This window comes from Lynx canadensis, chromosome F1 (genome assembly GCF_007474595.2).
Source record: "Lynx canadensis isolate LIC74 chromosome F1, mLynCan4.pri.v2, whole genome shotgun sequence".
Classification (NCBI taxonomy): domain Eukaryota; kingdom Metazoa; phylum Chordata; class Mammalia; order Carnivora; family Felidae; genus Lynx; species Lynx canadensis.
In genome coordinates this window covers 17,927,276-17,949,614 of record NC_044319.2, presented here as the reverse complement: position 1 = coordinate 17,949,614, position 22,339 = coordinate 17,927,276, and the positions used below count along the sequence as shown (strand labels likewise).

Here is a 22,339-nt window from a genome sequence, read left to right as displayed (position 1 = left end):
TATGCTCAACTATTATTTCTCCTTCTGTCCGTTTATCATTTAATTGTCATTCATTTGTACCCAAACTTTCCCGCCTTTAGAAAGGGCATGAATTTTGGCCACCGTGCTGGTTCAGATTGCTAGCAGCAACCCTAGCAGCGAGCACCTCTCCTTCAACTCGTTCAGGGATTGGCCAGATTATTTTAGGGAAGTCTAGTCCCCTCTCCACCCCTCAATACATGCGCACATACACTGTACTGAACCTTTCATATTGCTCCTCACGGAGGTATACTTTGGGTATGCCCATGGTCACCTGGCACTCTTCCTTTCTTTCCCTGACCACATTCAGCTGTTAAACACTAATTGCCGGCCAGTTGCTCTATTTTTTTTTCATCTGTCTTTAGGCATAAATTGTTCTGCAAACCAATCCAATAAAATTGTGTCTTTTAAAAAATTTTTTTCGGGGCGCCTGGGTGGCGCAGTCGGTTAAGCGTCCGACTTCAGCCAGGTCACGATCTCGCGGTCCGTGAGTTCGAGCCCCGCGTCGGGCTCTGGGCTGATGGCTCAGAGCCTGGAGCCTGCTTCCGATTCTGTGTCTCCCTCTCTCTCTGCCCCTCCCCCGTTCATGCTCTGTCTCTCTCTGTCCCAAAAATAAATAAACGTTGAAAAAAAAAATTAAAAAAAAAAATTTTTTTTCAACATTTATTCATTTTTGAGAGACAGAGAGAGACAGGGCATGAGCGGGGAAGGGGCAGAGAAAAAGGGAGACACAGAACCGGAGGCAAATTCCAGGTTCTGAGCTGCACAGAGCCCGATGAGGGGCTCAAACTCATAAACCGTGAGATCATGACCTGAACCAAAATCAGATGCTTTAACTGACTGAGCCACCCAGGTCCCCTATCCTTTGTATTTTTTTTTTAAGTTTATTATTTATTTCTATTTATTTATGTATGTATTTATTTATTGAGAGACAGAGCACAAGCCAGGGAGGGGCAGAGAGAAAGAGGAGAGACAGAATCCCAAGCGGGTTACACATCATCAGCACAGAGCCCAATATGGGGCTTTACCTCACCAACTGTGAGATCATGACCTAAGGTGAGATCAAGAGTCAGACGCTTAACCTACTGAGCCACCCAGGTGCCCCAAAATGGTGTCTCCTTTAAAGGAATAGTTTTTGAAGTTAGTGTTTGATATATTTTCTGACTCAAAGAGAATTCCTCCCCGTTGTCCTATTCCTTCGATCTCTCTCACAAACTAGCCAGCCAACGGTCTAGTCTGTGTCTACATTAAAGGCAGGAATCTCTTTCCAATTGCCTTTCACCACAATCTCCATGGTTCAGGTCCTTAGGCTTGAACTTCTGCAAGTTGTAAGAATCAAGTCTGTTCGGAAGTACCTGGGTGACTCGGTTGGTTAAGCGCTGACTCTTGGTTTGGCTCAGGTTATGATCTAATGGGTTCGCGGGTTCGAGCCCCACATTGGGCTCTGCACTGACAACATTGAGCCTGCTTGGGAGTCTCTTTCCCTCTCTCTCTCTCTCTCTCTCTCTGCCCCTCTCCCACTGACTCTCTTTGTCTCTCTCTCTCTAAATAAATAAATAAATAAAAACTTAAAAAAAAAAAAAGAACAAAGTCCGTTCTTTTGGAAACTGGGAGCTTCCATGTCCTCCCGATGATGAGATTAGGAATAAACTTCTATGGACTACTTCTCTAAGCAAAATTTCTGAGCCCGAGCTCTTGAGCTGGGGTTAGGAACAGTGCTTGCTTCTCTGAGACTTCCACCTCTGCTGCAGACGCTGAGTGTTCAGCGAAGTGGGGGAAGGCAGCAGCCTGAGACCCCCTGGGCTTGTCTCTCCTGGCAAGGAACCATGGCTTCCAAGCTGTGGCAAGGACTACTGGGCCCCAGGCTTAACCAGCATGCTGTGACCAAGGCCCTGACCTGCACCAAACTCACGCCATAGCCCCTGCTTCCCAAGTTAGCAGTGATTTAAGTCACTGCTGTACCACAGACACCCACACACGTTCCCTTGATATTAATAGAACATCTCCGTTCATTCTCTTTCTGCCTACTGCCATCAGGATGTCCACATTTAAAAATTATTCCCTCCTAACAACCAAAAATTCTTCAGTTAACTTCATGTAAATTGGGAAAAGTTAGCCTTCCTGCCCTTTTCCTTTGGAAAGTATGAAGTAATCATATCTTTGCTGACGTGCACGTCTTTTTCCTACCAGAATGAGGGATCACCTTTCCTCCAGGCTCTTTTATACTTATCCATTCCTAAGAGATAGGGCTTTTTAAGATTTATTATAATAAAAACAACTTAGCAATTTGAAGAGTAGCATAATAAGCCACCCCAAAATATGCCTCTTTGGCAGAAGGATTATTTTGAACTGATTATTTTTAAGAAACTATAGACCCTGCAGAAGCTCTGAAAACCGAAATTACCCATTTGTAAGAGAAATCTACATTTGTAAAGTAAATTTACATGAGAAAGGGGGCCTGTTTACAGGAAGAGAGCTATTACCTTCCTGGCCAGGCAACCTTTGTTTACCAGTTTTTCTCAACTTCTGTGAATTGCCTTCCCATTTTTTTGAAGCCCCAAGCCCCTAAGCCTCTCTTTAGCTCAGGGTGGTCTATAAGCCTCAATCTTCTAGGCTTTGAGTCTTATATTTTTGAGGGGCTCCCATTAAGTAACTAAAACATCATTTAAAAAAAATTGGTGTGTGTGTGGGGCACTTGGGTGGCTCAGTCAGTTAAGCGGCTGACTTTGGCTCAGGTCATGATCTCATGGTTAATGAGTTCGAGTCCTGGGTAGGGCTGTCTGGTATCAGCGTGGAGCCTGCTTCGGGTTCTCTGTCTCCCTCTCTCTGTGTCCCTCCCTCCCTCGTTCTCTCTCTCAAAAATAAAATAAACATTAAAAAAATTTTTTTTTCTGTTAATCTGTCTCCTTACCTCAGGCCCCTAAACTTTAGCCCATCCTCAACCTGAGCAGTATACATTCCCCTGAGAACACCCGGGCATCAGGGTAAAATAAAATATTCTCTCATCTACTACTTGGATATGCCACCGTTAACCTTAAACTGCAGGTTACTTCACCAGCCAAAGATGGGGTTATTGGGGAATAAAAGAGAATGAAATCTGAGACAAACAAGCTACAGCAAAATCTTACCCAAGTCTGGGGAATAAAAGAGAGGCAGGCTTTTTTTTTATTAATTTTTTTTCTTACGTAAGTAATTTTTACACCCCACATGGGGCTCAAACCCAGGATCCCTAGCTCAAGAGTCGCATACTCTTCAGATTGAGCCAGCTAGCCGCCCGGAGAGGCACCCTTTTGCAAGGAGAAAAGGGGTAAGTTGGAAAGGCTGTTATAAACTCAGCCCCCATTGGAGTAAACCGGAAGTTCAATGTGTGGTGGCTCCTCATTGGCTGAACTGTTATGGAGAAGAGGGGATTGGGGAGGAAAGCTTCTCTTCCTCCGGCTGGAACGGTAGAGTAGTATCCACATGCAAGATGAAATCTACGTAGGGTCAAGTCCTAAAGTCAAGTCCATCTCTTCCTATTGGGGCTGCGATTAACTACTATTGGTGTGGTTGAAACCTCCTAATGCCACTTTAGTGAGGTTTGCAATAATTACGTTTCACACCACCCATTCACCCCACTTCCCCACGCCTAGTTCTTTTTAGCTTTGTTTACTCTTCCCTTTTGCTTAAGTCTTGCGTGTTGCTTGCACACCTTGTGGTCAAAGCCTTCTTCCTGTTGCTATAATCGCCCCTCCCCCGCTTGCAATAACCCTTTCCCCTCTCTTGCAATAATGCTTTGAATACGGTCTCTTCTTCATTAAACCCAGATTTGATTTTTATTCCAGTCTTATGAGTAATTTCTCTTGGTATTGCCTACCTTGTGACATCCTGAACATACGGGTTTTATGTTTTATGGTTTACCTTGAGTTAATGTTCAGGATAGAGTGATACGACAGTACATGGAGCAGACTGTGGTGTCCCAGCGAAAGTCATCATAGAACAGCTGGCTCCCAGCCAATTCAGCAGGCGCATGAGGCAGTCCAATTGAGACATGAAGAGCTAACTGCCCAGTGGAGCTCAGAGGAAACTGCTAACCCATAGGGCGAAGAACTCAGTAAGTGATATTTTTTAAGCCTCTAAGTTTATGGGCATTTGATAAGTAGCCATAGATTAATGATACAGTGAACACGTGAAGGAAAGAATGAGCAAAGGAACAATGTCACTCTGGAGATTTTGTTCCTTCCTGAGTAGGAGGAAGGCAAACCAGGACTTCCGAAGTAGATTGCTACTGGGGCTTCCGATCTGAGATGATAAATAGTATATGAGCTGATGAGGATAAAAATACGATTTTGAGTGTATTTTTGAAACTTTAGTTGCTATGGGGGTGTTTGGAAGTGTATAAAATTTATCACCCACCAAAAATATGGAGTCGTGATACTAAGAGGGTATTAGTGAGTTCTGTGTGAGTCATGCATTCACCTTGGACTAGAAAATATCTTCATGATGTTGTGAAAAGTCAGAATCACAGGGGAAGTTGGATTAGTCTTTAAGGCATCTTTAAAATATGACAGCATCTTAATTCAGTATCCATTTAGCAAAAATATATGTACCTTGCCCTTTATATACTAGGCACTTTGCCAGATGCTAGGACTAGACCAGAACAGTCATTACAATTAAGAACCTGACAATCTTGTTGAAAGATATTGATAATTACAATGCCAAGAGCAATGACAGCAGTAAGGGATTTACTGCCTGTGTAACTAAATACTTGGGGTTGGTGCTAATATCAGATATGGCTGGATTCAGGGCTGAAATGATGTGGTCAGAATTTCATCTCTCCACGTGTTAATACTGCTTTCCTCTGTGTCGGACTCATTCTTGGTTTCCACATGGTAACAAGATGGTACCATTATGGTGGCAACAGTTTCAGTCCCTATGACCTAGTTAGCTTCATAGCCAATAAAAAACCAAAACAAAACAAAAAAAAAAACCTCTCCTTTCTAGATGTCCCAGCAAAAGCTCCTCTTTCTTGAATAATTTGTCCATTCCTAAACCAATCATTCTGGTTGGAGGTGTGGGTAAGGGCTTATGAATGTGATTCACTGAATGGTTTAAGTCTGGATTATATGTTAAATTTGGAGTTTTGGGGTTTGGTTCTTTCCAGAACCACGTGGACTGAAAATGAGAAATGAGAAAGGGCACAGCTCTCCATGTGTCACCAGAGGTAAGGTAAATAGATGGTGGCATTCAAAATGCAATCACTGGGGCGCCTGGGTAGCTCAGGCCATTAAGCATCTAACTCTTGATTTCAGCTCAGGTCATGATCCCACCATTTGTGAGTTCGAGCCCCCAGTCCCTCATTGGACTCTGCCTTTACAGCACAGAGCCTACTTGGGATTCTCTCTCTACCTCTCTCTGTGCCCCTCCTGGGCTCACGCGCGCGCGCGCGCGCACACACACACACACACACACACACACTGTCTCTGTCTCTCTCTTGAAATAAACATTAATTTTTTTTTAAAACCACAATTACTATAGATTACAGAGGGCCTATGTTTTGTCGTTCTTATTTACTGCAAAAATTTACCCACAGTTTATGATTTACCTTTTTATGTTGACCTTTTTCTTTCTTTCTTTCATTCTTTTTTTTTTTTGACAAGTGGGAGTTGCATTTTTATTGTTCTTATTGTTAAATATGTCTATTTTTTTGTTCTCAGTGATTATTTCTGGACCTTTAGCCAAACTCTTAATAATTCTCATCACACTATTGATTATGTTTTCTTTCCTCATGGGGAAAAAAATGGAAACAACCTGTGAGTTGAAAGGAAAGAAAAGTGCTTCTCTATCCTCAAGGTCTTCCAGCTAGATGAAAAACTGTTAAATTTACATGAGACTGATTAACAGGAAAAAAAAAACCCAAAGTTTTATTATGTGCACACAGAGGCCACATAATGAAATGGAGACCCAAAGAAATTACCAAGGCAGCAGTTTTTATACTTCTCAGCCAAAGAAACAATAAATCTGTGAGGAATTGACAGGATTAAAAAAAACTTACTTTGGGGAGTTTCAGTTAAGGAATTCTAAACAGAATTTGGGCTGGGGTAGTAAATTAGTAAAAAGTAAGAAGAGTTGGGGCACCTGTCTGGCATGTGACTCTTGATCTCAGGGTTGTAAGTTCAAGCCCCCACATTAGGTGTAGAGATTACTTTAAAATAAAATCTTTAAATAAAACTTCTTAAAAAAAAGTAACAAGAGTTATTTATACAACCTTCTGAGCTCTAAATTTCTCATCTCTGGTGAGAAGGATGTCTCTTTACCTCCTGGTACAGGGAGGGTAACTTTCACATGGGAAATTCATTTCCTGCCTTCAGAAGGATGAAGGGTCTGAGTGTCCTTTTTGTATAAGTCATCTCTTAAGTGACTTTTATTTAAAATGATCAATATGCCAAAGTGGCATATGTTAGGGTAGTCTTCCCTTGATCTGTACAGAGTCTTAATGTTATTCTCAAGAAAGTCTCATCAAGTACACCATTAAAACAAGAACATGTAATCTTGCATAGTTTCTGTGAATAAAATCTCAGTTACAATTGTAACAGCTACTGTTAAAAATGGTTCCTGGCTACCTGTATTAGTTTGCGAGTGCTACTATAACAAAATACTATAGACTAGGTGGCTTAAATTTTGTCTTAATGTTTATTTTTGAGAGAGAGAGACAGACAGACAGAGTGCAAGCAGGAGAGAGGCAGGGAGAGCTGTGAGCACAGACCTGGATGCAGGACTTGAACTCTCAAGCCATGAAATCATGACCTGAGCCAAAGTTGGACGCTTAACCAACCAAGCCACCCAGGCGCCCCCCAGACTAGGTGGCTTAAACAACAGGTATTTATTTTTGCATGGTTCTAGGAGTTGGAAGTCTGAGATCAGGTTGTTGACTGCATTGGTTTCTCCTCAGGTCTACCTTCTTGGCTTCCAGATGGTCACCTTCTTGCTGTGTCCTCACATGCTCCTTCCTCTGTACATGCTCCTGGCATCTCTCTGTTGTCCACATTTCTCTACTTACAAGTACACTGGTCAGATTGAATTACAGCTTACCTTAAAGGCCTTAATTTGAACTTAGTCACCTCTATAAAGACCCTATCTCCAAATGTAGTTGCATTCTGAAGGATTAGGGGTTAGGACTTCAACATATGAATGGTAGGGGATACAATTTAGCCCATAACACCACCTTTCTAACTTTATATCCCCCCCCCCCGACATACTGTTTTAGCACACTGTTTTTTTTGAGTTTCGACTATTAAGCGTTCCCCCTACAAAGGGCCTTTGCACATGCTGTGATAATTTCTGCCTAGAATGATCTTCCTTGGCTGTTCCCTGGCCCACTTCCTTTTTTCATTCAGGTCTCTGATCAAATATTAGTTTCATTAGAGATGGTTTTGATCAATTTAATCAAAACATCATTTCCATCAGTCAACTGTGTTTCACAGAATTTATCTACTGACTTAATATATTTATTAGCACATAAAGCTTATGAAGGAAGGAAGCTTGTGTAACTACCGTGTCTCCAGAACTTGATACAGTGGTTAATACACAGCAAGTATCTAATAAATGTTTGTTGAATGAATAAATGTTATTCCTGAAGAACAGAGAAAGACTGACACACTGAATCTTCTACAGATTAGTAATTAAGTTATGATTGGATATCACCTGCTAATCTTATGTCTATTAGGAACCAAAAGTTATTATTATTATTATTTTAATTTTACTTCCATTTATTAAGTAATTTCAATCCCCAACTTGGAGCTCGAACTCACAACCCCAAGATCAAAAGTCACATGCCCTACTGAGTGAGCCATCCAGGCACCCCTGGAACCAAAAATTATTTAAAAAACAAAAAAGTGGAACTATTCGGTAGGAAACGTATAATAATAGAATAACAGATGAATGAAAATTAGTGAAAGATAATTAGATGGAGGAGCTCTACTTGAAAGTAAAAAATGAAGGAGAATATTAATATATAGATAATACTATAAATATATAAATTGTAGATATATATAACAACATGTAAACTATATATGTATATGTATATAGATAAGAGGTAGAGTGAAGAAAAATAAAAGTGCCAAAACCAATTAATTGAAATCGAGAAGGAAAGAAAAAGGAGGAATTATAAGGTGAAATAATATAATGAACTGTGAAGATTAATTTCCAAGAATTAAAAAAACAAAACATTACTCAGTTTGAAGAGGCCCTTAGAGTGGCAAACAAAAGAGACAAGAATAAAGGACATGATCTCAGGTTTTAATACTAGAAGAGAGTGAGGGCTGGAGGTGGGGAATGACACAGATATCAGAGTCTTACTCCAAAACCTACAACCCTCTTCACTATAACCCAAATGTTCTAGTATACTTATTCCATAATGTTTTGGAAAAGATTATGTCAGGCTCAATATGAACGCTCAGAAATCCTACCTATTACTTGATAATTATTATTTTATATATATATATAATTTTTTAAGTTTATTTATTTTGAGAGAGCGTGCACACACACACACACACACACACACACACACACGTGGGGGAGGGACAGAGAGAGACAGAATCCCAAGCAGGTTCTGCACTGTCAGTGCAGATCCTCAAACTCAGGAACCATGAGATCATGACCTGAACGGATGTCGGCTGCTTAACTGACTGAGCCACTGAGGCACCCCTTATTCTTTTATATTTAAAACTTTATTTGGAATATATATTTTTTTGCATGGCACAAACCGGGGGTTTAATTTACAATTTTTCTAAATGAACAATGTTTCCAGCACTATTTATTGAATAATGATAGCACTGCCTCTTTGTGTAATATTTGTATGTCTTGTTATTTTTTTAATTAATTAATTTATTTATTGTTTAATTTACATCCAAGTTAGTTAGCATATGGTGCAACAATGATTTCAGGAGTAGATTCCTTAGTGCTCCTTACCCATTTAGCCTATCCAATCCCCCCCAACCCCTCCAGCAACCCTCTGTTTGTTCTCCATATTTTATGTCTTGTTATTTTTATTTTTTCAGCACTTGCTAGAATTGAAGACCATGATGAAATTCTGGTGAATTAGCCAGAGTAATTTGCACTAGTTGCAATGTCTCCTCCTGGCTCCGTGCAGACTTTGGGAGTGATTCCAATCTTGCTCCTTTGGGTGGTTCTTACCCAATCTCAGGCATTTTCCTCACGTACAGGCATGAATCAGTATTCAGTTGAAGACTTAAAGAAGATATTCTTTCTCTTTTTTTTTTTAAGAGATTTTTAAATTTATTTTTATTTTAGAGAGAGAGCATGTAAGAGGGGAAGAGGGGCCGAGGAGGGAGAGAGAGAGACAGAGAGAGAGAGAGAGAGAGAGAGAGAGACAGAGAGAGAGAGAGAATATCCCAAGCAGGCTCCACACTCAGCCTGAAGTCTGATGCAGGGCTCGATACCATGACCCTAGGATCATGACCTGAGTGGAAATCAAGAGGTGGCCGCTAAATGGACTGAGCCACCCTGATACTTTTTAGATCTTTTCATCTAGTTTTTTCCTTTCTGCAGCACTGCCCTGAAAACTCTAGCCACTGGATTCTCAGCCACTCCGACTCCCACTTACATTTCCTCAACTGAGAACCACCCTCTGGTGCTGCCTGGGTCCCCTCTCTGTAGAGTGGACTGGAGATGTTCTTCAGGCAGTAAGCTGGGATAATTTTAGGGTTCACCTCATTTATTTCCCATTTCTTGGGGACCACTGCTCTACGCTACTCAATATCCAATGTCTAAAAGCATTGTTTTAGGGGCACCTGGGTGGCTCAGTTGGGTGAGTGTCTGACTTCAGCTCAGGTCATGATTTGATGGTTTGTGAGTTTGAGCCCTGCATTGGGCTCTCTGCTGTCGGCATGGAGCCTACTTCAGACCCTCTGTTCCCTCCATCTCTGCACCTCCCCCACTCATGTTCCCTCCCTCTTAAAAATAAAAAAATAAACATTAAAAAAAATGAAAGCAGGGGTGCCTGGGTGGCTCAGTCGGTTAAGTGTCCGACTTTGGCTCAGGTCATGATCTCGCGGTCCGTGGGTTCGAACCCCGCGTCGGGCTCTGTGCTGACAGCTCAGAGCCTGGAGCCTGTTTCAGATTCTGTGTCTCCCTCTTTCTCTGACCCTTCCCTGTTCATGCTCTCTCTCTCTCTGTCTCAAAAATAAATAAACGTTACAAAAAATTTAAAAAATTAAAATAAAAATAAAAAAATAAAAAAATGAAAGCATTGTCTCACACAGTGAGCCTAGTTTTTTAGTGGTTTCTTGTGAGAGGGTAAATTTAGTCCATGTTACTCCATATTGGTCAGAAGTGGAAGTCCCTTGGATTCTTTTTTTTTTTTTTAAGTTTATCTATTTATTTTGAGAGAGAGAGAGAGCACACATACAGGGGAGAAGCAAAGAGAGAGGGAGAGAGAGAGAATCCCAAGCAGACTCTGTGCTGTCAGTGCAGAGCCTGACCTGGGGCTGTATCCATGACCTGAGCCGAAATCAAGAGTCAGACACTTAACCAACTAAGACACCCAAGCGCCCCAATTGGAGTTCATTCTTAAGTTTTTTACATTTATTTATTTTCAAGAGAGAGAGAGAGAGAGAGAGCGAGAGCACAAGTGGGGAGGGGCAGAGAGAGAGAGAGACAGAGAATCCAAAGCAGTCTCCAGGCTCTGAGCTGTCAGCACAGAGCCCAACGCGGGGCTCAAACTCACAAACTGTGCGATCATGACCTGAGCTGAAGGTGGACGCCTAACTGACTGAGCCACCCAGGCGCCCCTGGAGTTCATTCTTAAGCCAACTTTTTTGGGGAATGTGTAGGGTGGTAGGTTGTGTTCCCTAGAAGCAGAGCCTGAGATGGGAAGTCTTATGAAAATGATTTAATGAGGGTTTTCTCTCAGGAGAAGGGGAGGGAGGGAAGCAGGATAGGGTAGGGGAAGAAAACAAGGTGAGAATGAGGTTTCAGCTGGCAACTCATTTCAGTCTAGTTTTCTGGGGAGCCAAGGAGCACCATGTACACTGCAAGGTTGGTCCCTGGAGGCTGGAGTTTTGTTCAGCTTGTGTCAGTGATTGGTCATTGGCTCCCGGTGTGGGAGACGGGTGGAAGGATAGAAGCCAGTTGGGAAGGTGGCTCCCAGCTACAGCAGGGCACCCTCCAGAAAACAAGGCTGTGTTGTGAGCCATTCGCAGCCAATACTCAACAGCCAGGTGACCTGGCCAGGTAAAAGGAATTGGGTTGGGCACCATCAGTATCCACTACAGGTAGTAAGCATTTCAAGCACTTTTATGTCTGAAAATATCTTTGTTTTGCCCTCACACTTGACTCATACTTTGGTTTTAGAATTTTAGGCTTAAAATAGTTTTCCCTCAGAACTTGGTAGGCATTTTTTTTCTAATAGCATCTAGTGTTGCTTACAACACATCTGTCTTAGCCGGCTTGGGCTACCACAACTCATTGCCATAGACTGGGTGGCTTAAACAACATTTACTTCTCTGAGCTCTGAAGGCTGGGAAGTCCAAGATCAAGGTACTTGTAGATTTAGTATCTGGTGAAAGCCCACTTCATGGTTTGTAGATGGCTGTCTTCTCCTTGTATCTTCATGTGACAGTGAGGAGGGAGAGAGAGGCAGTAAGCTCTTTTGTCTCTTGTAAGGGCACTAATTCCATTTATGAGGGCTGACCTAATCACCTCCCCAAATCTGCCTCCTAATATCATCACACTGGGGGTTAGGATTTCAACATAGGAACTTTGGAAGGACACAAGCATTCAGTCCATAGCAATATCCAGTGCCAATCTGATTCTCATTATTTTAAAATTTATTTATGTAAGTAATCTCTACACCCAAAATGGGGCTTGAACTCATGACTCTGAGGTCAAGAGTCACATGCTCCTTGAATAGAGCCACATAGGCACCCCTGATTCTCATTATTTTAAAGTAATACTTATCTTCCTATATATTGACAATAATTTGGTATTTTCTTGGGGCACCTAGCTGGCTCAGCCAGTAGAGCAGATGACTCTTGATCTTGTGGTTGCGAGTTTGAGCCCCACTTAGGGTACAGAGATAACTTAAAAATAAAATCTTTTAAAAAAAAAAAAGAGGAAAAAATTTAGTACTTTCTTTCTATCCTTGATGATTTGAAATTTCACTGGTAAAATATTTTTTTAATATTCTTGTTTGGCACTTGTTAGGTAGTCTGATCTTACTGTCTCAATACTGATCTGTCATGAATAATATTATAATGATTGGGAATTTTTTATTCTGATCTGGGAATTTTTCTTTAACATTTGTCTATTTTTTCCCTTTAGTTATCCATAATCTATTCCTTAAACCTCTGAAAATTCATTTCATTTTTTAAAAATTTAAATTCATGTTAGCTAACACATTATTTTGTTTTTTAAATTTTCATGTATTTATTTTTATTTTTCAAAAAATTTTTAATGTTTATTTTTGAAAGAGAGAGAGAGAGAATGGGAGCAGACAGGGAGGGGCAGAGAGAGAGATCCACACACACAGAGAATTCAAAGAAGGCTCCAGCACAGAGCCCCTCACAGGGCTCGAACCCATGAACTGTGAGATCAAGACCTGAGCTGAAGTCAGACACTTAACTGACTGAACCACCCAGGCGCCCCTATTTTTATTTTTATTTTTTTAATGTTTATTGTTTTTTGAGAGAGAGAGACAGAGCCCAAGCAGGGGAGGAGCAAAGAGAGGGGGAGACACAGAATCCCAAGCAGGCTCCAGGCTCTGAGCTGTCAACACAGAGGGGCTCGAACTCACCAACTGTGAGATCATGACCTGAGCTGAAGTCAGATGCTTAACCAACAGAACCACCCAAGAGCCCGTATTTTTTTTTTTTTTTAATTCATAGGCTTCATTATTTAGAGCAGTTTTAGATTTAAAGACACATAGAGCAGAGAGTACATAGAACTTCCCTATCTCCCCCCCCTCCACCCCCACCAACAGTTTCTCCTATTATTAACATACTGCATTAATGTGGTACATTTGTTATAATGGATGAATGGAATATTAACACACTAGTACTAACTAAAGCCTATAGTTTACATTAGGGCTCAATTTTAGTGTTGTACAGTTCTGTGGGTTTTGATATAGGTATAATGCTATGTGTCAACCATTATAGTATCACTTGGAATAGTTGCACTGGCCTGGAAGTCCCCTATGCTCCACCTATTTATCCCTCCTTCCCTCTTCCCTGAATTCCTGGAAATCACTGATATGTTTACTGTCTCTACATTTTGCTTTTTCCCAAATGTCATATTGTTAGAATTATACAGTATATAGCCTTTCAGACTGGCTTCTGCCACTTAGCAATAAGCTATCCCCTCAGGGTGTATGGATGTGGAAGGAAGCATGTAAAGCTGGGCACTTCCACAACTGCTGGAGGAAGGAGGGCTTCATTCTTGAGGGTACTGGGCGAAGGCTGAATTTCCATCTTCCTCCTTCTTTCCACTACTCCCCTGTCCATTATGTGATTCCATGTTATCTAAGGGTTTATTCAGCCTTTCTCTCAACGGTATGCTTTACCTATAATAAGAGCCTGCTTATCTAGAGGATTCACTTTCTTTGAGAGATTTTCCTGGTCTTTAGGTTAGAGACAAATCTTATCACTGCTAGCCTTTTTAGGTATAGCTGAATGGGGGAGGGCTTAACCACAGAGGTCCTGGTTTTGATCTGATAAATGCATACATGTTCAGGGCGGGAGTGGGGGGGGGAGTCGGTGCCCACCTGCCACTGGCATGTATTAGTTCTAGAATTATCATAGTTATTCAAGTAGGAGTGGAGGGAACAACCAAAGGAACCATAACTGATTTAATGAGCCATTTGTAGTTTTACTGTACCATCTGTATGTACTTAGACCAACTGTTCCACAGGTAGTCTTTTAATTAATTATCATAACTAGTGCTAGAAGGCTTCATCATGCTTGAGGCTCTATTGGGAAAAAAAGGCTTTGTTGCTCTCCAGTAACTTTAGCCTGAATATACTTTGGAAATGACCTTGTCTACTCTAGATTCTTCATTGGTCTATTATGATATACACATATATCATAAAATCTATATTATATATATATATATCCTATCATAGTATAACTGCATATATTAGTTAATTACCATCTGTTATATACAGTATATACTTATGTACATATAGATACAAATATACATATATATTTGAGAAACTCCCCCAATTTTCTGGTTCACTATTGGTCTTCCATTCTGTTTTATGGTGCTGTTAAGAATTTATTCCTTTAGGGCGCCTGGGTGGCGCAGTCGGTTAAGCGTCCGACTTCAGCCAGGTCACGATCTCGCGGTCCGTGAGTTCGAGCCCCGCGTCGGGCTCTGGGCTGATGGCTCGGAGCCTGGAGCCTGTTTCCGATTCTGTGTCTCCCTCTCTCTCTGCCCCTCCCCCGTTCATGCTCTGTCTCTCTCTGTCCCAAAAATAAATAAACGTTGAAAAAAAAATTAAAAAAAAAAAGAATTTATTCCTTTAGAGATCTCATTCATTTCCTTTTCAAGGCATTTTCAGAAAGAGAAGAGGTAAATGTGTGATCTCAGTCTGCCATCTTGAACTAGCAATCACAAGTTTTTCATTTTGGTCGTAAGTTCTATTTCTGTATTCATTTGTAGAGTAGAATAGGAGGAATAAATGACATGCTGGCTCAACAAACCAAATTTCAAAGCTCCCCGGATTTTTCTGTCTCACTTCTCAGGTTAAAGAATCTCTTGCAATATAAATATGCTCTAAGTATAAAAAAAATCATGGAAAAAAATTCCTATCAAGGAAGCAGGTGCATTGTTCTGCCATGATATACAAAGAAATGTTCAGTAATGATGTCTAGAGTGGGTACTTAAATTTATCAGTCAGTATAAATTTGTATTGATATGTTAAGTCAATCAATATTTAATAAGTGTACTAAATGAAGGCAACTGGTCCACTTAATGTCAGAAGCTGAGATGATTCACACAAGAAGAGGAACAGATTTTCTCAGTATTCTGTTTCTCTAAAGAGAACATTCAAAGGAATCATTATCTTATAAAGTGGTTCTTTGGAAGAAGCAAATTCTTACCTGTGTAGATAAGCCAGGTAGTACTTCATGTCGCCTAATCAACCAAGAAGTATTCATTGAGCAATATGTAGTCTATACTGCATATAGTAGGCAGATTAAAGGCCTGCCAAAGATGTCCATGCCCTAATCCCTGGAACTGGGTCAATGTTATGTTACAAGGCATTGAGATTTTGCAGGTGGAATTTGCTGACTTTTAGAGAGATTATCCTGGATTATTTGGGTTGGTCCAGTTTAATCACATAAGCCCTTAAAATGTGGAGGAGGAAGGCAGAAGAGTCAGAGAGATACAGTGTGAGAAGGACTTGATCCACTGTTGCTGGTAAGAAAGGTAAGGGGCCATATGCCAAGGAATGCAGGTGAATGGAAGCTGAGAATAGCTCTGAGCCGACAGCCAGGAAGGAAACAGGCCTATGACCTCAGTCCTATGACCACATAAAATTTAATTCTGCCAACAACCCGAAGGAGCCTAGACGCAGATTATCCCCCAGAGCCTCCAGAAAGGAAAACGGCTTTGCTTGATTTCAGTCTTGTGAGACTTGGCAGTGAAATCGGCAAGCCTAAATTCTGTTGTTTTGAGCCGCTAAACTTGTGGTAATTTGTTATGGCAGCAAGGGAAAAGTAATACACTTCTACTGACACTGCAGCAGATACCAAGACTGAATTTGATTTTTAATATGGGATTCAGCTTATAATGTCTTCAGACATATTATCAACATCGGTTACATCTTGGTACAAACCAAGTATTTGAGAATGATGTAGTATCATACAATGAAGGAAGGAAGGAGGAAGAATGGTGTAGTTTTTACTTAGGACTTTGGTTTAATGACTCAAAACTAATATATGCTCTTATATCAGTTGAACCATTGTCAGAGATCACCCAGATTCAGCAACCCTCGATTTTTGAACATAGGGTGGGGTGCCAGGATTTGGGCCAGCAGCTTTACTGCTGACTTAATTTTTCCCAACTGAAGGTGAGTTTCTACTGTCTCACAATAAATTGATAAGTGCAAATACAGTTTATGAACTGGTGTGATGGTAGATGCCTGAGGCTGTGTGTGGGAGGGCTCAACAGGGTGAGAAAAGAAATACCCGTTGTTATCTGAGTAAAACGAATTGAAAAGATAAGAATTACCATATGGACTCAGGAAATAAGAGGAGGAAATGTCAGGGGCGCCTGGGTGGCTCAGTCAGTTAAGCGTCTGACTTCATTCAGCTCAGGTCATGATCTCAAGGTTTGTAATGAGAGCTCTGACAGCTCAGAGCTTGGAGCCTGCTTTGGATTCTGTCTCCCTCTCTCTCTGCCCCTCCCCAACTTGCGCGCGGGGACTCTCTCTCTCTCTCTCTCTCTCTCTCTCAAATAAAAATAAACATTAAAAAAAAAAAAAGAGGAAACATGTCAGAAGTAATCCTTGTTGGGGCGCCTGGGTGGCTCAGTTGGTTAAGCGCCTGACTCTTGATTTTGGCCCAGGTCATGATCTCATGGTTTGTGAGATAGAGCCCCAAACTGGGCTCTGCGCTGACAGCAAGGAGCCTGCCTGGGATTCTCTCTCTCTCCGTGCTTCCCCTCTTTCTGCGCCTTCCTCACTCGATCTCTCTTTCCTAGCTCTCTTTCTCTCTCTCTCTCAAAAAAAAAAAAAAAAGGAATCCTTGTTTTATTTGACATCACCTTCAAGGGTTAATAGGCTTCCCAAAGTAACTTCTCTTGCAACCTGATATAAATCCAATTATAATTATATTATAACCAAATACTATTCACTCTTCATTGTAGGTTGTTTACATAAGTTCACACTTCAGTGCTTCTTTAGCATTTGCAGTTTCTTAACAGAATTTAGTGGCTGATAGGAGTGAGCATTGCAGGAGGAGTCACGCATGGTATGACTCACCCGCTATTACAGCGGAATGCCCGGGGCACTAGGCAGGAAGAAATATCACACGCTAGGAAGGAGTTTTGTTGCAAATTACAGTGAACAGGTTACTGTTTTAAACATTTCTTGATTCTAGCTATATACACTTTCCCAGATTGTTTAGTTATGCCACATCGCATGCATGGGTGATCAAATCCATGGAGCAAAAGATTTGCGAGGTTATTTGTTTCCATTTTCAACAGGAGGTGTTTTTTTTTTTTCTTTTATCCTTTATTACTTGGGCTCCACCTAATGATGACACCACTTGTTCTCCTTTGAATTCATTAGACATCAGTTTGTTTTGGTTTATTACATTCAAGTGCATCTAAACCTGCCCACATATTCATAAAATATGTACATATTGCTATATACAGAATGAGCAAATGTTTTTCTAGTCAATGTTGTTTTCTCCCAGTCTTGGCAATTTTTTTTTTGAAACTGACTAAACCTATTTGGTAACTTGCATTTACATTCACAGCTCCACCTATAATCTTTCATTGTTACAATATGTCTGATTGGCCTATTTTACAACTGCTTTGACTAAAATTGCCAGCAGTAGCTTGCCAAAGGAGTGCCTTAATAAAGGAAATTAACTTCTTTTAATACGATGACTGACTTACCAAGGTATTAGCACTATTCATTTACCTTCTTTGAACAGTGCTTGTAATTTTACATGGGAACACTGGGAGAAGAGAATAAGAGCTAACAATGCAATTCTAGCAATGAAATCAGTGTGATAGACATTTTTAGAAAGGAGATTGTCTGCAAACAGTAACTCTTGAGAAATTATAGTTCTCCATAGGTAACCGTCTACCTCTGGTTTTTAATGTATAAATTGGAGCTTTTCATTTTACCAGTAGCTTGTAGATTATTTTCTTCCAGATGCATTATCATACTATTGTATTACAGGAACTTTTCTATTTCTTTCCTGTACATTCACACTGACAAAAAAATATATTTCTCCTTCCCCACCAACTCTAGCTTTTTGTTTTTTTATTTATTTTTATTTTTTTTATGTTTATTTATTTTTGAAGGAGAGAGAGACAGAGCGTGAGAGGGGGAGGAGCAGTCAGAGAGGGAGACACAGAATCCGAAGCAGGCTCCAGGCTCCGAGCTGTCAGCACAGAGCCCGACGCGGGGCTTGAACTCACGAACTGTGAGATTGTGACCTGAGCCAAAGTCAGACGCTCAACCGACTGAGCCACCCAGGTGCCCCAACTTTAGCTTTTTAATACCGTGTTTATTTCACATTTTTTTTAAAACAGGGTAACACCATTAAATTAAAAAAAAAAAAACAGGACGCTATTATTCATTTAGAGATTTGGTTGGACAGCAAATAGGGCTAACAAGTAGGAAAGTCTTCAGGTGACTCAGGTAGGTAAAGCTTTTTAGAAAGGATCTTTTTGAGAAATTGGTTACCAAAGGGTAGGACAAGCTGGAGGTAGAAACCAGCTGCCTATTTCCCTATCATATTTGTATAAGTCACTTTACAAATGTGTCTGGGAAGTTCAATCTTCTTGGTAATTCCATTCCATCGAAACTCCATTAGATTTTACTTCAGTAACGGTATTTTCATAAAAGACTTTGGATTTTGTCTTGTCATTTTTGACAATATTAATATTAATATTTAACAACACGATGGAATTCTTTCAATTATTAAGGGCTTAGTTTTTATTTTACATTTACTTTCATTTATCATATATTTTTTTGTCTTCTATTTGTTTCTTTTCCTGAGTTGTCTGACTTCCGTGTGTGTGTGTGTGTGTGTGTGTGTGTGTGTATGTATGTTTTGCCATGCTTCCTCTTTTCTCTTCTGCTTTTCCAGAACAACTTGCCAGTGGAAACTACTAAGGACTGTGTACTTTCAGAATAGTCTGCATACATTTAACTGATATAAAAGGGAAATTCTATTGCATGACATCCTCTCTCCCCTCAGCTTCCTTTTGCACATTTAGATTTTACTGAAGCTAGGTTCCAAAGAGGTAATACTAAGCACGGATGATTTCTTCCTAGGAGACTTCTCAGTTGGGGTCATACCACTTTTGTTCTCTCAGTAAGTAAGCTACCTGGAAGGAAGAAACCATTTTACATACTTCTTACATTCCCTACAATATCAATCACAGTGTTTCTCAAGGGATTCGGTTTACCGGGGTGCTGGTAATAATGCATATTCATAGACCTTACCCCAGACCTACAGTCAGAACCTCAGGAACCTGCAATTTTTAGTTTTCATGCCCTAAACTTTCTCCTGTGCCTTCACCTGAATTTTTGGTCACTGCCTGGATATGCTGACTTGAATATATTTTCGTCTTACTTCCTCAACACAAACTAAAGCATTCACTGGCCATCTCCGATGCTGTCATCATGTTATTATCCCTGGACACATCTTTGGAGTCATTCCTCTTTGTATTCCATCATTTTTTACTTAATCAATTTATTGGCCTTTGTGCCAAGCACTGGAAAAGACAGTGATGAACAAGACCCTGGGTTATGCCCTCAGGTATCTAAAGATTCTTTTACAGAGAGTAACTTAATCCTACAGTTTTTCCTTTTCTTTTCTTTTTTTTTTCTCAGAATACTCCCTTATTTTTCTTGTCAGCACCTTAATCTACAATCTCATCACTTATGTTTGGACGCCATCATTTTTTCCTAATTAGTTTCTTTGCTCCTAATCTCCCACCTCTTCTGAAAGATTAATGTGCTGAAAACTTAATCTTCAAAGCAACACCTTGAATATATTTAACCCCCTTGTAATGCTTTCATTGTTTCCGAGTGCTTATAGGTTATTTTCCAAAGTGGGCCTCAGATGAACTTCTGAATAATCATTCCCCCCAATGAAATAGATGTCTGAATTTGATGTAAGCAGTTTTACTTATTTATTTTCTGGGCTCATGGCTTTACACTTTCTGACTGAGCAAGTCATACTTTTCTCTTAAAGGCCTATCAGCCCCACCCCCCAACATGGCTGGCCCTTAGCATTTACGTTTGTTTCTGCTCAAACTGTTATTCTCTGCTTTACTCATCGAGCATTTAGTATGTGCTCTTTGGTAACATTACTTATCCTCCCCCCGCCCCAACTCTCCCAGACCCTCCCCTCCAACATTACTTATCTTTTTATGTATTTTTCTAATTCTTCAATTATTCCTTAAGCTTCCTGAATGCAGGGACAATGTTTTATATGCTTCTTTATCTCTTCCTTGCCTAGTCCAGGCCAATGTATAGAAAATATTCAACAAATATTCATCAGATTCTTTACATTCTTCTTTTATGCATTCATTCGTAAGAACCAATACAGTCCTTTCTTTAATGGAGCTTACAATTTAGTTGGAAAAACTAAAGCACACTTTAAGCAAATAATTAAACTAAAAATGAGATCAACTGCTTTACTTATTTGTTAGTCAAGAAATATTTTGGGGCGCCTGGGTGGCTCAGTCGGTTGAGCATCTGACTTCGGCTCAGGTCATGATCTCAAGTCTGTGAGTTCTTTTTTTTTTTTTTAAGTTTATTTATTTTTGAGACAGAGAGAGACAGAGCATGAATGGGGGAGGGGCAGAGGGAGAGGGAGACACAGAATCGGAAGCAGGCTCCAGGCTCTGAGCCATCGGCCCAGAGCCCGATGTGGGGCTCGAACTCACGGAGCGTGAGATCATGACCTGAGCTGAAGTGGGACGCTTAACCGACTGAGCCACCCACCCAGGTGCCCCCACAGTCTGTGAGTTCAAGCCCGGCATTGGGCTCTGTGCTGACAGCTCAGAGCCTGGAGCCTGCTTCCCGATTCTGTGTCTCCCTCTCTCTCTGCCCCTTCCCCACTAATGCTCTGTCTCTCTGTCAAAAATAAACATTAAAAAAATAAAACAATTTTTTAAAAAAATGTTAATAAATAAACATTTTGAGACAGAGCGTGCTTGTGGGGGAGGGGTAGAGAGAGAGAGAGAGAGAAAGAGAGAGAGAGGAAAACAGAATCCCAAGCAGTAACGACCTGGAGTTGGGGGTCCATCTCACCAACTGTGAGATCGTGACTTGAGCCGAAATCGAGTTGGATGCTCAACCAACTGAGCTACCCTAAGAAATATTTAATAAGCACCTACCATGGGCCAAGTATGTCACATGCTGGGGATACAAAGCTGAAGCTGATAATCTAGTAGAGAAGAATCCTATATAAACCACTAAAATACAATATTATAAGTGCAAACAAACATCCTAGGAGCACAAATTAGGGTGTAAATATCTTTGCTAAGGAGTAAGTCTTCACCTTTCAGTTGGGTTTGGAAAGCCAAGTTAAACAAGGGGTTTGGTAATGCATTTGTTAATACAAGGAGGGTGGTTCTTGTAAATCTGGTAAGTTCATTCGTGTATCACTATTCTGAGCTAGGGACAGGATGTAAGCAGCCATGGCAGAGCTGAGGAGGATGACAGCCTTATGATGGAACACTGCTGGGATGAATGGCTAGGTCTTGTTGCTGGGCTTTCATCTAGGCCCTTCTTTAGTTCTGCCCCTTCAGCATGGTTAAAGGTACCTAGGGAAAGGCCCCAGCAGCCCCTATGGTCTTCAATACACAGGACAGAATTATATCTGGGATCTTTCCCTCTAAGAAGCAAAGGATGACAGAGTTGGAAAGGATACTGAAAATCACCCAGTTGTTTCTAATTTGCATGCCTCAGAATCTTGGGGTTCTCAAGATAGCAAATGAAAATCTGTAGTTAATTTTCGATATTCCAAAAAGCTACCAGAAATCGCACATTTTTTCGTGTTATTAACCGCCAGGTTTCTTTGTTTTGTGATAATTATATCAGATCCACATTAAATGGAGGTTCTTAACTGAGCTGTGTTCAGATTAAATGTTTTCCCATTATTGTTATGCTTAATTTCGTAAATAATTTTTCAAAGTACAAGAGAGCATTGTCGAATAAAATTGGTAATATTTGCCACCACGTTTGCAATTTACAAAGCACGGTTCACTGACTTCACGTTACTTTATTCCTCACGATACTGTGAAATAGTTTAACAGCAGAACCCGGACTCCTTGACTCTCAGTCCAGTGCTCTTTTCAACAGCTCAGGGCTTCTGGGTTTTTTCCTTGCGTCCCAGTCAGTCTACAGAGCCTTCAAACCGCGACTCGGAAGCACCTGCCGGGCCCTCGCCACTGGGTCACACCGCCCGCCTCTCGGGCGACGGCCACAGCGACCGCTCCCTCTTCAGGTTCAGGAATGCGGCTCTCCGCCAACAGGCGTGGTGCAGCGACTCCGCGCCGGCGCCGTTCCGAGTGTGGAGCAGAGACCCCCGGGCCACTAAGAGGGTCGGCGACCAGAGCGCCTGCGCAG

At 41.0% G+C, this 22,339-nt stretch overlaps 1 protein-coding gene across 2 annotated transcripts in view; it reads left to right on the top strand.

Annotated features, from left to right (window-relative positions):
- Positions 1 to 3,845: 3,845 nt before the first annotated feature.
- Positions 3,846 to 22,339, top strand: part of COP1 (COP1 E3 ubiquitin ligase) — a 281,667-nt gene continuing 263,173 nt past the window's right edge. The window contains exon 1 of one of the 2 annotated variants that reach the window (XM_030301693.1): positions 3,846 to 4,111. The gene's annotated coding sequence lies outside the window, so the exon portion shown is untranslated. The remainder of the gene's footprint in view (positions 4,112 to 22,339) is intronic. The other variant, XM_030301697.1, reaches the window with a different exon arrangement.